Source organism: Chinchilla lanigera, unplaced genomic scaffold (genome assembly GCF_000276665.1).
Source record: "Chinchilla lanigera isolate Chin_1 unplaced genomic scaffold, ChiLan1.0 scaffold00099, whole genome shotgun sequence".
NCBI classification, from domain to species: domain Eukaryota; kingdom Metazoa; phylum Chordata; class Mammalia; order Rodentia; family Chinchillidae; genus Chinchilla; species Chinchilla lanigera.
In genome coordinates, this window is record NW_004955500.1 from 7,129,973 (window position 1) to 7,144,839 (window position 14,867).

General features: G+C 37.2%; 1 pseudogene; it reads right to left on the reverse strand.

Moving 5' to 3' along the window:
• Nucleotides 1-9: 9 nt before the first annotated feature.
• LOC102024591 overlaps nt 10-14,867 on the reverse strand; it is a 26,247-nt pseudogene continuing 11,389 nt past the window's right edge.

Sequence of the window (14,867 nt, forward strand, 5' to 3'; positions counted from 1 at the left end):
CATGAAAGTTCATCTGTCTCTTTGTTTCCTTGATTTTGGAGTTTCCAGTTTTCATTAAATAAAATCAGCAATTAATTTTGCATCTCTGGCATTTATTTTCTCTTCCAAAATATTTCTCTTTATTCTTTCATAGGAAAAAAACTGCAAGTCAGGTAGACATTAGTACCAGCTCCCTGGCATATCTGTGCATAAGCTTGATAGTCTAACTTTTCAGCTTTCACTTTTCCTTTAATCTCCCTAGCCAAGAGCTCAAACTGTAGAACACAAATTTGGCAAGGTCCACTTCAAGGAAATAAACCACCCAGTGATTTTTTCTTTGTTAGACTTTTTCATTAAAATCGTAGTGTTAAACCAATGGACATGTGAGAGAAAAATCTTAGGCCCAAGATACTTAGACATTAAGTACCCCTAGTCCAACCATTGTAACCATGATACTGATAGACTTTGTTTATTGGGGAAAACCTTTATCTTGGGGCACCTGTAACATTTTCTGGGCACAAACATAATGATATGGTTGGCAGTCTACACTGCCCACAGTGATCAGTGCCACTAATATGTAGGTCATTCTTTTCTATTTTGGCATTAAGGCTTGACACGTGTGACACCCTAGAGAAGAGAAATCAACCACCCAGACCTCGCCATGCTCTCTTTGTTTAACCAGTTTGTTGAAAGTGGTGGGTGTAAGAGAGGCCTCTGAAGAGTCCTTAAGCTCCTCTATAAACTCCAAGATGTGTTCAGCAGAGTGATGCCCTTCATGCTCATGAGTACTGGACTCACTGAAAACCATGTTGGATGAGCCTGAGTAGGATACACGTTACAGAGCCCCTCAGGAGCTGTACAATCTAGTGTGCCAGACTTCAGCTGACCGTACAGGAGTGCTAGTGCTTTCTGTAACTCTGGCGGTAAAGCTCTACATGGTGGACGCTAAGGAACAAAACAAACCAGCAAACCGTGGTTCTTTGTCACTGGATGCAAAATTTCGAGGTCTGAGTCTGGTAACATGAGAATTAATATTTTCTTTGGCAAAGGCAAGTATATCATATGAAAACTTCTTTGCATGATGAAATTCATATTTTTTGGTTGCTTATCCTTTATACACTGCTGGACATGGCTGGGAAATATAGAGATAACTACAGAGGCCTGGTGCAAAGGAGCCATCAAATCTTCCAACTTGAGTATGGCATTTTAAAGTAAAGTTTTTGGTTTTTTCAACTCAGAATTATTTGAGTTTTTATTTCCTTTCAAAATAAAATAATATTAGCCTCTAATGATGCTCCAAATGATCTTCTAATGTTTTGGCTAAAACTAGTTTAAAATCTGGAAGTTTATGTATTACATCCAAATCAGTTTCTTTAGCATCCAAAGAATTAAAAAGCACAATCTGTTTCTTCTTTGTTATTTAAAGTGGATCCAAGAGGAACGTAAACAGTAAGCCTTGTTGTAACATACAGTTTTACAAAGAGTGGCAGAGTCTATCCATCTTACATTAACAAGCCCCTCCAACATACGTCTAACCTGAATTGTGCCTATGAAGCCAAATAGCCTGCTTTGGAATAAAATGTGATCAGCCAGGCAATAGCAGCAGTAAAAGCAGTTTGTATGGAGTTAACAAAATTCCCTGTTGAGAGTTCTGTTACTGAGCTTCTAACAGGCTGCATGGCAAAATTCACTAAACTTTCCCTCGCTCTATCTCCGTGATATTTCACTGCAGCAATTCCAGGCCTAAAAATGAAGTGGCTGGGATAACCACTGACTTCATTCTGCAGAGCATTCTGTCATCACCACAGTTTTCAGCTCCAGTTCAAAGTAACCCATCCAATTCTTTAGCAAATTCTCTTCAAGTGGGGAATAAGTCACCGCAGTGTGAACATCCTAAGGAGTGTAAGTTTACAAACCACAGTTCTCCATAACCAACAGCAGCATCGAATGCTCTTCTTTCCTGTGTCATCATTTCAGGATCATTGTGATAAATACCAAGATTGTAATAAGAGTTCCACTTTTCACACCAGCCTCCTCGGTTACCTTTAAGTCTCTTCTCTTCATATTTGTAGTGATTTTCCCACTTCATATGATCATTTTAAGAAATCACCATGTCCATTTGGGTTATTTTTCAATGCTAATTTTTTTTTAAAAGCTTGTCTTATTTCTTTACTGCCTGAAGTTTTAGAGACTCCAAGTAAACTGTGAAAATCCTGATCTCTGCCCACTAAAATGACCATATACACCATCAGAAGATAGAGACTGATCCTTTTTCAGCCTCTGGTATAGTGATCTCTAGTTAACCAGACTCTTATTCTCCTTCTTATATAAGTTCTAATTTAAGTAAAAATAAGGTACAATGCCGCCTCCAGTGGATATGATATGCAAAGTTTAGAACTTTGGTCCACACTACTTTAAGGGTAAATCAAGCATCAAAAATTATCTCCTTGTAGAGTATCATGTCATCTGCAAATAACGATAATTTACTTTTTCTTTTCTCCTCTTTATTTCTTTCATTTCTTTCTCTTGTCTACTTGCTCTGGCTAATGTTTTCAGAATTATATTGAATAGGAGTGCTGACTGTGGACAGCCTTGTCTTGTTCCTGATTTTAGAGTGAAATCTTTCAGGTTTTGTATTTAGTATGATGTTGGCTGTTGGTTTGCATTGATGGCTTTTTATCAGATTGAGATAAAGACCACCTATTAAACTCCAACCAAAAATTCTCCATGTAGTAACCAGATTCAGTAGCGTAGCTGGATACAAAGTCAACACTTAAAAACTAATAGCCTTCCTGTACACAAGCAACAAATGCACTAGGGGGAGAAATTAGGGAAACCACACCTTTCACAATAGCATTGAAAAAATGAAATACTTAGGAATCAATCTAACAAAATATAAAAGATCTATACATTTAAAATTACAGTACTCCGAAAAATGTGATTGAGGAGGATATCAGACAATGGACAGATGCTTTGTCTGTGGATAGCAGGAATCAATACAGTGAAAATACCCATACTCCAAATTATTATCCAGACTTAATGCAATCCCAGTCAAACCACCATTAGCACACCTCACAGAACTAGAGAACCCATTCCTAAAATTCCTTTGTAACCAGAAGTGATCTAGAAAAGCAAAAACAATTCTGTGCAACAAAGACAAGGCAGGGGGCATCACAATCCCTGATTTGAAATTATTCTGCAGAGCTACTGTGATAAAAACAGCATGGTACTGGCAAAAAAAGAGAGCAACTGGAGGATTAGTGGAAAAGACTAGAAGATGTAGATGTAACTTCCAACACACTCAACCTCCTTATCTTTTAATTCCATGATTTTCTTTTTTTGTTTTTTTTTTTCCCCCCGGTACCAGGAATCAAACTCACTACGTCACGCTTGCCAGGCAGGTGCTGTGCCGCTGAGCTAAATCCCCAGCCCCAACCTCCTTATCTTTGACAAAGGGCCAAACATATCCATTGGAAGAAAGAAAATCTCTTTAATAAATGGTGCTGGAATAATTAGCTCTCTGTGTGCTGAAGACTAAAACTAGACCCATGTCTTTCACCATGCATTAAACTAAAATCAAAATGCATCAAAGATCTAAATATTAAAACAGAAACACTAAATCTGCTGGAAAAGAAAATAAGTATAACTCTTGAAGGCATAGGTGTAGGCAAAGATTTTTATGAACAAACTTTGATTGCATGGGAAATGCTACAAAGAATCAACAACTGGGATCTCATCCTATTAAAAAGTTTTGCTCATCAAAAGAAATCACCAACAGAGTGAAAAGACAGCCCAGAGTGGGAAAAAATCTTATCCAGTTTTCCCTCAGACAAAGGACTAATATCCAGAACATATGAAGAACTAGAAAAAATGAGACCCCCCCCATTCAAAGACCTAATCCAAAAATAGGCACTTGAGATGAATACACACTCAGATGAAGAAATACAAAAGACAAAAAAATATATGAAAAAATGTTCAACACCACTGGTTATTTGAGAGATGAAAATTAAAACAACACTGAGATTTTATCTCACTCTCTAAGAGTGGCTATCATCATTAAATCAACCAATAACAAATGCTGGAAGGGCTGTGGGTAAAAAGCAACCTTTCTTCTCTGTTGGTGGGAGTGTGGACTGGTGCAACCACTGAGGAATCAGAGACTCCTCAAAAAACTATGATTAAAGGTACCATTTGACTCAGATATTTCCCTTTTAAGTATCTTCCTGGAAGAATTATAAACATCAAACCATAGAGATGTATGTGCAGCCATGTTTAGAGAAGTTCAGCTTGTAATAGCTAAAGCTTGGAAACAACCCAAATGCCTATCAACCAAGGAATGGATAAAAAAGATGTGGCTTTTTTATACAATGGAGTAGTACTCAGCCATAAAGAAGGATAAATTTAAGACATTTGCAGGTAAATAGATGCTCCTTCAGATAAAATTCTTAAGTGAAATAAATGGGAATCACACATGTAAATACTTCATTGTCTTTTTGGTGTGAGAAACTGAAAGAATAAAAAAGGACCAAAATTTACAATAGATATTGTGAAGCAGGAAGAAATTGTTCAAAAGGAAAAAGGAACTAGGGATTTGGCATGGGGAAAGGAAGAAAAGGAAAAGAGCAAAATGATAAAGGAAGTATAAAATGGAAGTAAATCTTTGTAAATAATGAGGGGAAGAGGGGTTGAAGGGAAGGGAGGGAAATGGGAGAAATAAAGAGGAATCAAGATACCATACATAGGTACAAATTTCCTATGGTGAATATGATCATTATGTATATTTAAATTGTACCAATAAACTTTAAAAAATAGAAATAAAAATATAAAAACAAAAAGTATGAAATCTTGGTTGTGCAATGACATGGATGGAACTGGAGATCATTATGTTAAGTGACATAACTGTATTTAATATATTTTAATAGAAATGATCAAATAGTTAAAAATAGAACAAAATATGAATTTTCATGTTCATCTCACTCAACTTCAACAGGGATAAACACGATTGTATTTCATTTATCCAGGCATGTCCAGCCTGCACACCACTGGCTGCGTGCCTCTGGGCAGGTCATAACGCAGCCCTACAAGACTGTAAACTTTTAACCTTACTATGTGATTTTTAGTGATAATTTTTATGATTTGATTTCATCATGCTGGAGCACGGACTGCATAGGGGACAGCGGAGCACTGTGTGGGAGAGGGGCAGTGTCGTGACAGTTCCTCCCCCTCTACCTGCCACAGTCAGTCTAACAGAAACGGCCTTGTACAAAGCATTGCCTCCACGTGTTAACGTGGTGAGCAACATGTAGCAATTACCAATAATGATATTTCAGCCTATGGACATATATGCACGCCTGAGAAAACATTTATTGTTTTTAAGCAACCATGTAAGTTTTATTTAATTGTTAAAGTTAGCCATGTTATTTAATAAATTAATTTTGTAATTTCAAAGTAATTTTTTAGAGCTGTGGCAAGGAACTACAAAAATATATCAGAACTTTTGTTTGTGAAATTGTTATAATTGAATATACATTCTTAATACTAGAAATATAATAAAATACAATCAAAGCAGTTTTATTATTTATATACATTAACTATATCATATATTTTATATGCTAACCAAGGCAATTTATTCACTCAATGTGGCCCACAGAGAACATTAATTTGGCTCTTGTGATCTATACCCTCACTCCACTTCCTTATCTCTTTTAAATTATTTTGAATAAAATGCCAATCATCATAAGGACTGCAAGTATATATTTCTGAATGATAAGAACCCATGAAATGATCATAATGGTATTGCAGATCTAAAACTATTTTAAAATCCCTTAATAACTCCAAGTATCAAGTCAATGTCTATATTTCCTAGTTGTCTTATGAGGTATGACTGGTAGTTGTAGTTCTCAGAATCTTTTAATCTGTAATGTTACTTTCCTGCTATCCTTTTTTCCCTCTCTAACTTTTGTTGAATAGGTCAATTATATGTTCTGAATGAGATTTCACATTTTGGACTTTGTTTACTGCATCTGTGTAGAGCGGTTTGACATATTATTATGTCTCTTGGATTTTCTATAAATTTGGCAGATCTAGAGATATATTAGGTTCCCATTTTATTTTTTTTAAGGCTAATTTATAATTTGTGTTGGGTGCCTCCACCAGGAACTATATAATATTTAGTTTTCTCAATTTTTGTGGGATGTCTGCCATTGATGATCATTATTAGCCCATAAATTGATTATGGGTTGCAAAGTATTGAAGCATAGTTCTATTATTTCAGTTTTGTCATTACAGAAGTACTTCCTCTCGTCAGTGAGTTGATTTCTCACCAATCCTTATACCACAACCTCTCTAATAATTTTGATTGCTTGCAGCTTTTTTAGTAATAGATTTCTCTGAAAAAATTCTGTGAGTTCTTGCATATTTATAACAGCTTGTATGTGGTATTTGTATTTGTAGATCAGTATCTTAGTTACTTTTCTCACTGCTAAGACAAGATACTCAGCTCCCAAAATTAAAGGAGAAAAAGCTTGTTTAGCTCACAGTTTGTACAGGTTTCAGTTCATAATCAGCCGAGTCAAAGGCAGGGTGGCATTATGAAGGAGAAACACTTCATGGAGCACAGAAGGTAGCAAAGCAACAAAGGACAACAGTAGCTCTTTCTATCCCTTATATCTAATCCGGGATACTTAGGGCAAGTAGCACCCTGTTATGGCTGATACATTGTGTCAACTTGAGGAGTCTAGAGGCTTGACTAAGTGACTCAGCAGTTCTACATCCTGGGGTGAAAAGGACACGCCCTTACTGCTCTGAGATGTTGTTTATTGTGTCAGTTTGAGAAGCTTAGAAGGTTAACTGTGTGACTGAGCAGGGGAACAGGTTCTTACTTTGTATTCATCCTGAGCCTGTGCAGGAGGGGGACATGGAGATTGTGTGAGTGCTACACGCCCCTGGTTGGGGGCAGCCTGCTTACCATGTAAGGGAGGAAAAGAGGCTCGCTCCTCTCTCCTTTTTGCTCTTGCTGCTTTTGCTGTCTTGTGCCACCTTGCAGTGCTGCCCCTGTGCCATGCCACCCTTCCTTGGAGCCAGCTGATTATAGACTGAAACCTCCACAAACTGTAAGCTAAATAAACCTTTCCTCCCTTAATTCGGGGATATTTTGGCTCAGCAACAAGAGAAAAGTAACAAAGACACACCTCTAATCCTAGTGCCCTTGATCCCAGCACTGCACCATGAATCAATCCCAGTTAGCTCTAGATTGGCCCACCTCTGAAAAAGCCCACAGATGACTTTATGAAGCTTTGGGGGGGCATCTAGACACAAGCCATAACAGTCAGTGTAGTTAGATATAAAAGGCATGACTTACATTTTTCTTTGTTTCTAAGATAATTTTGTTGGGTTACATTTCTGGAGGTTGAAACTTCAATATCAAGTTGTGGGCGGGACTGAATCTTGTTCTAGGCCTTTGTCCTTGTGTATGGCAAGCTCATGGCACCTTTACATGGTCATTCCTGAGTGTCCTTCCTTCTGTTTTCTCTTTTTCCCCCAAGTACTGAGGATTTAAGCTGGGGTCTTTGCACCAAGCTGCGTCCCCAGCTCTATTTTATATTTTATTTTGCAGCAAGGTCTTGTCAAATTGTCCAGGGTAACCTCCAACTTGTGATCCTTCTGCCTCAGCCTCCCAGAATGCTAGAATTATAGGAATGTGCCACCTCACCCAGCTTCAGCTTTTCTTCTTACTAGGACATTAGGGATGTTGTATAAAGGATTGGCTCTATCAGTCTAATTTGTCTTTTTAAGCCTCATTTTAAATTAATCACCTGTTTGAAGTCCAAATACACTTACAATATGAGGAACCAGGCGTTAGAACTTTAAAATATAAACTGAAGTGGGGACTAACTATTTAAATCATAAACTTTCTCTCCAGTGTGAGTGTGTATGTGCACATTAAGGTTTGTGGAATTAGGAAAGCATTTTCCAGATTCTCTACATTTTAGGGTTTCCCTGCAGCAAGGTTTCTGACGTGTAATAGTTTAGAATTTAGGAAAATATTTTTCAGATTACCAGCTGACATAGAATCATCTTCACTGTGAATTCTTACATGTTTACTAAGACCTGAGATAGTGGTGGAGATGTTCCTAAGTCTCCTATAGTTGTAGGTTTCTACCCAGAGTTCATATGTGTCCTAAAGTAAACAGGGTAACTTTAAACTTTCCTACATCCCTTACACTGATAGTTTCTGTTCTGTATGTGTTCATGATTCTGAAAGCAACTCAGAGAGCTGTACACTTTCCTTACACACTACATTCACAGGGCTTCTCTCCAGTGTGAGTTCTAGGCCTCAGTGGGTGGGCCGGCAAGGTCACCAGTGAATCCCCTCTCTATTCCTTGCAACTGAAATGAATTGGAATACCTGGAGGATTTCCCACTCAGAGACTCAAAGACTTCCCCATTCCAGATGTGTATGGTTTTTTGCACTATGAGTCCACATGTGATTATACAGTCTGGAGGAATGTGTAAGCACTTCCAAATTCTTTGCACTCACAGGTTTTCTCTCTAGTGTGAGTTCTCATGTGTTCTTTAGGTGGGAGGATATGGGGAAGGCTTTCTTATACTCCTTACACCCATAGGGCCTCTCCACCATGGATGTGGACATGATTGGTAAGGTCTGTGTTCTGAGTGAAGGCTTTCCTACAGTCCTTACATTTAAAAGCATTTATTTCAGGGTGAATTTGAAAGTGACCATGAAGGCACAAGGAGTTTCTAAAGGATGTCCTACACACCTTACACTCATAGGGCTTCTCTGTAAGTGCTCAGTGACAAAAGAATGCTTAAGCAAAATGTTATAGATATATAAAATAGAATGTTATTCAGTCTTTAAAGGGAAAGAAATTCTGACATATGCTACAACATGGATGAAACTTAACAATAATATGTTTCAAGAATCCTGTATTCCATTTACATGAGGTACCTATAGTTTTTTATTTGTGTGTGTGTGTGTGTTTGATACAGGATGTCACTTTGTAGTTCAGGCTTGTGCTCAGCTCACAGGGATCCTCCTGCCTCATCCTCCCAAGTGCTGGGATTACAGGCATAAACCACCATGCCCAGTGCATGAAGTATTTATAGTAGTCTAATTTGTAAAAACGGAAAATAGAGTGATGGGAGCCAGGGGCTGGGAGTGAGGGAGTGGAGAATGATTTATGAGTACAGAGTTTTAATTAGGGAAGGTAGGCAAGTTCTAGAGATGGTTGGAGAGTAGTGAATTTGTAATAGGTGATTGCATTTAATATAACGAAAGTATCTTTCTTTACAGCTGAGTAATATTCCATTATATAAAAGTACCATAATTTTCTTATCCAATCCTCGGTGGATGGACATTTGGGTTGCTTCCACATTTTAGCAATTACAAATTGTGCTGCTATGAACATAGGTGCACATATATCACTGTGATATGATGTTTTTAGATCTTCTGGGAAAATACCCAGCAGGGGGATAGCTGGGTTGAATGGGACCTCTAAACCTAGTTTTCGGAGGAATCTCCAAACTGATTTCCACAGTGGTTTCACCAGTCTGCATTCCCACCAGCAGTGGAGAAGGGTTCCTATTTCTCCACAGCCTCGCCAGCATTTGTTATTGGTTGATTTCTTAATGCTAGCCATTCTTACTGGGGTAAGGTGGAATCTTAGTGTTGTTTTAATTTGCATTTCTCGAATGACTAATGCTGTTGAACATTTTCTCATATATTTATTTGCCGTTTGTATCTCCTTGTCTGAGAAATGTGTGTTCATCTCAGCTGCCCATTTTTGGATTGGGTCTTTGAATTTGGAGGGGCTGAAATTTTTTAATTCTTTATAGGCCTTTATATTTAAATGGTCACAACTAGAGACCATACTCATAAGTGAAATAAATCAAACATACATGTGCAAGCACCGCATTGTGTCACTAGTGTAAAACTTGAAAGAGTTAATTTAAACTCGGAGGTATGATAGACACTGTGAAATGATAGGAAACCACCGAAGAGTAAAGGGCTTCTGGGATGTGGGAAAAGAGAAGGGAAAGAAGGAGAAATTTTGTATGTATGTATATACAGGATAGATAACATGGTTGTTCTTCTGTCTTCTTCTATGCTGAAAGAAACTGTCAATGAGTCTTTGGTTGACCAGTATTGCATGTGTATATCTGTTTTCATGAGAAGCCACTTTGAAGATATCAATATGTAATACAACCACCATTGTTAATTCCCTACCACTTTGTTTGTAACTCTGTATTGTCTGTACTGTGCTTGTGATATGTTGTAAAATGTTGTATGTCTGTTAATGTTTCCCTCCTTTTATCCTTAAAATAAAAAAAAAATATATAACGAAAGTATACACTTTAAAATAGTTAGGCCTCCTTTGAGAGGGCCTGGGTGGGCCGGCAAGATCACCAGTGACTCCCCTCTCTATCCAGAGGATCTCAGCAGTCTGGTGAGATCACCAGTGATGCAGTAGCACCCCAGCTGATGCCCACAGGATGGGCAGATGGGACTAGCGCCTGGAAAACTGCAAAGCAGCAGTAACAATGTGAACCAACAGTTGGTAAGTTAGTTGAACCATCACAGTGCTTGGGTACGAAGACACACAGAAGAGAAGCAGGTGGAGAGGGCTGCCCATTTCCCCCCTATCATACTGGGGAGAAAACCAGCTGCAGAGGACTAATCCCATCCCCCAACTCCAGGGCCCAAAGTCAGAGCCGTACCCAGCACAGATCCACCAGCAAACTTGGCTAGAGTTCCCATTTCTGGGATCTGACTTGGGCCTACCACGGAGCTATAGATATTGGAGGAATTTTACTACTTTACCCATCTCTATCCGAATGGTTTTCCTCTTTGAATCCAGAGGGGTTTGTTGTTGTTGTTGTTGTTTTCTTACCCAAAACTTGGATGATCATCCTTTGCCCTCAAACCTTGCTCCTACTGTATGTAAACTCATCCATCTCTCCCTACAACCCCCATCCCTCTTAACCCCCATAGGGTAAAATCACTCTGATAAGTGGAAAATAGTTGAATACAAGTTCCTGGAACAAATTGGCTTATATGGTATACCTATAGAACTTGATCCTATGGTTAAAGGCATCAGGCTCAGTTACCACACTTTGTCAGCAGCCAGGCGGTGCTTGAGTCTATTGTTACTGCTAACTGAACTGCTTTAGCCAGGCTGTCATACCAGTTATAATCGGTTTTTCTCCCTGAATGATAACACTGAGATTATAAGGGCCATAATCATCACCATAGTCCATTACCAAAGGAATAACCTCTGAGTCAAATAGGTAGCAACTTCACATGTGTTATATATATAATGTTTTTCTTACTTTGCCAGCAAGCTTAACTCAGGCGTGACTTTCCCAGCACCCAACCTGTGCGTTAGCAGTCGGATTGTTCTCAGAAAAAACCGCGGCTCAGTACAGGTGCTGCTGCCCTGGGCGAACACCGGATATTGTAAAGAAAAGATAAGGCAGAGCATAGAATTTCCCCAGTGCCCAGACATCTGATAGCATCCATACATTTGCACTGGACACTCAGAACTCTGACCACCGATGGTTGCTCAGATCTTCTCACAGGGTGTCCCTTGGCAGACTCCCCTTCCTTGTTCGAGTGCTATAAAGGAGCTCCCACTTTTCTTTTTCCACCGCCCATCCACCTGCACCCAGGTGTGTTACATCTTATGCCTCATTACTTCCACAGCAGCCTGTCGAGCGGTCTCTGCCTCATGCCATTCATTACATTTACTTAGTTAATTTTTGTTTTATCTTTATTTCTTATGCTTGGTTTCCTTTTACATTGTTCTAGCTTTTTGAATTAGGAATTTGTTAGATTTATTTTCATTGTTTTATTTTTATTGATATGTATTTAAGGCTATGAAATTTTCTCTGACCAATACTATAAATGTACTCTATAACTTCTCAAATATTATGTTCTTATTATAGTTACTTTTTAGAAATTCTATTAATTTGGTTTCATGTCCCTTGTCACCTTGGAATTGTTTAATAGAAGCTTGAACATTTCCTAGTTTAATAAGTTGCTATTTATTTTTAACTTTATTACATTGAGATTAGAGGGTGATTTTGTTATATTTTTATTTTTATATTTCTATTTTTAGTAATGTATAATTGTATGTAATTGTTTGTTTGAAGAGGAGGATTTTCAAAGGCTGAAATGTTTTGATTACTTTTTGCTTTCTTCCTAGAGTAATGAAAAATGGTGTATTGTGTTCAGACTTTGTGTTTATTTTTCTAACGAGTTATTTTGAAGTAATAGCACTGTCTTCTAATTATGCTAAGGCATTTTCTATCATTTCTTTCTCTATCTCTTCCCCTATCTCTCTATTTCTATCTCTATCTCTACCTTTCTCTCCCTCCCTCTCTCTCTCCTCAATTTTTGGTATGTTATTATTAAGCATGATATTTTCTGTGAATTCTTTACAGATGATCTTTCTCACATTGAAAAGGTTTTTACCTGTATATAATTGTCAACAAGTTTCATAATGACTGAGGGCTGAATTTTATCAAATGTTTTTTTTGCACCTATTGAGATGACCACATAGTTTTCCTCCTTAAATCCATTATATAGTGAATTACACTGATTAATTTTAAAATATTGAATGAATCTTGCATTTCTGGAATAAATCTCCTTTGGTTGTGATATATTATCTATCATTTTTGCATAATTCTGGATTCCATTTGCTAGTACTTTGTAAAAGATTTTTATATTTGTGTTAAAGAGAAATTTGGTTTGGTCCATAGTCTTTTTGTTTGTTTGTTTGTTTTGGAAATGTCTTTGCTTCGTTTTATCTTCTACCCTCATAAAAGTAATTAATTCCTCCTTTTCAATTTTTTGGGAGAATTTGCAAAAAATTAGCAGTATTTTTCTCTTAAATATTTGATAGACTTCAATCTAGGTGTGGTGGCACAAGCTTGTAATCCCAACACTCAGGAGGCTGAAGCAGGAGAATTGGCACAAGTTTGAGGCCAGCCTGGGCTATCTAGTGAGTTCAAAGCTAGCCTGAACTACATAGCAAGATCCTGTCTCAAAAAAATCAACACAAAACAGAAAAATATTTGATAGACTTGAACAGTGAACTCATATGTGATTGTGCTTTGTTTCAGTATTTTAAATTCTGGATTTTATTATTTATGAAATACATGTAATTGATTTCTTTTTAGTAATATTTGGTTGTGTTTTATAAGGAATTTTCCTATTTCATTTAAGTTGTTGGATATGTGAGGGCAAATTATAATTTCCTATTATCCTTTTCATATTTATAGGCTCTGTAGTAATGTTTTCTCTCTTTTATTCCTGATATTGGGAATTTTATGTCTTTATTGTTTTTTATTGGTCTATGTAGCTAGAGATTTGTTAATATTACCAGTTTCTTCAACCAACCAGCTTTTGATGTTATTGTTTTTCTTCTACATCTGTTTTCAATTATACTAATCACATTATTCTCTTACCTTATTTTCTTCTTTATGCATTTTCTCTGTTTAATTTGTTCTTTTAGATTTTTTTAAAGATGAAGCTTAAAGTATTAATTTTTTTTGGTCTTTCTTTTTTTTCTTCCTGTACCAGGAATCAAACTCATGACCTGGCACTTGCCAGGCAGGCGCTGTGCCTCTGAGTTAAATCCCCAGCCCCTAGAGTATTAATTTTGAACCTCCCTTCTAATATAAGAAATTGTGCCATGACTTTCCCTTAAAATACCACTTAAATACATCTCCTGAATTTTGATATGGTTTTAGTTTTTGTTCAACTAAAATAAGTGTAATGTTTTCTTTAATTCACAATCATCTAGAAGAAGTGTGTTCAAAACCTTTTTAGTAATCTGAGGATATTCTAGATATCTTTGTGTTATTGGTTTCTAATGTTAAGATCAGATAACACAATATGAGTGATTTCAGATTTAAAAAATTCTTATTGGCCCAGTAAAGTATATCTTGGTGAACTCTTTATGCATACGTGGAAGAGAACATGTATTTTGTTGTTGTGGGACATGGTCCACACATGTCTGTTAGGTTAATATAATTGGGTTATATTTTGGAATTTTCTGTCAACTAATATTGATTACTGAGATATTTCCAACTACGTGTGCATCTTTCTCCTTTTAGTTTTATTCATTTTTGAAACTTTGTTCTTAGGGGCACATGCACTTAGAATTGTCATATCTTTTCATTGATGTATCTTTTTACTGATCTTTGTATTATGTTTATATAATTATACTCTCTTTTGCTTGCTGTTTGTATGGTGTATATTTTTACATTCAACAATTTCTGTGTGTATATAAACCATTTGCATTTAATATAATTAATGATACAGCTGGATGAAAATCAACCATATTAGTAGTTTTTGCTATTTGTTCCATTTGGATGTTTTGATCATTTCCTTCTCTTTTCCTGCCTACTTTTCTATAAATCGATTATTTTTTATGATTCTGTTTTAGTTTTATTATTGACATAATTTCTGTCTCTAAATTTTAGTGGTTGCCTATAATTTTTAATAGGCACATACAGTTAATCATACCACCTTTAAATAGTACTGTGTCATTTCAGATTATTGTTAACTTTATAACAATATATCACTAATTCCTCTCTCCCATTCTTTGTGGATCATTATATCATACACTTTTCTATGTGCTCAAAATCCATGGTGCAGAAGCCGCAGGAACTTCTCTGGCGGTGGGCGGGGTGACCAAACTCTTAGCCCCGTGCACCCTGAGCAGAGAGAGAGACAGTGTTCCAGGGAGTCTGTGCTCGCCCACACCGTCACGGTTCCCAGCTGAAACGCACGGAGAGAGCCAGGTATTTTCCAGCTACTCCCTGAGGGCAGTGCATGTGCACCAGGACCCCGCCGCCATTACAGA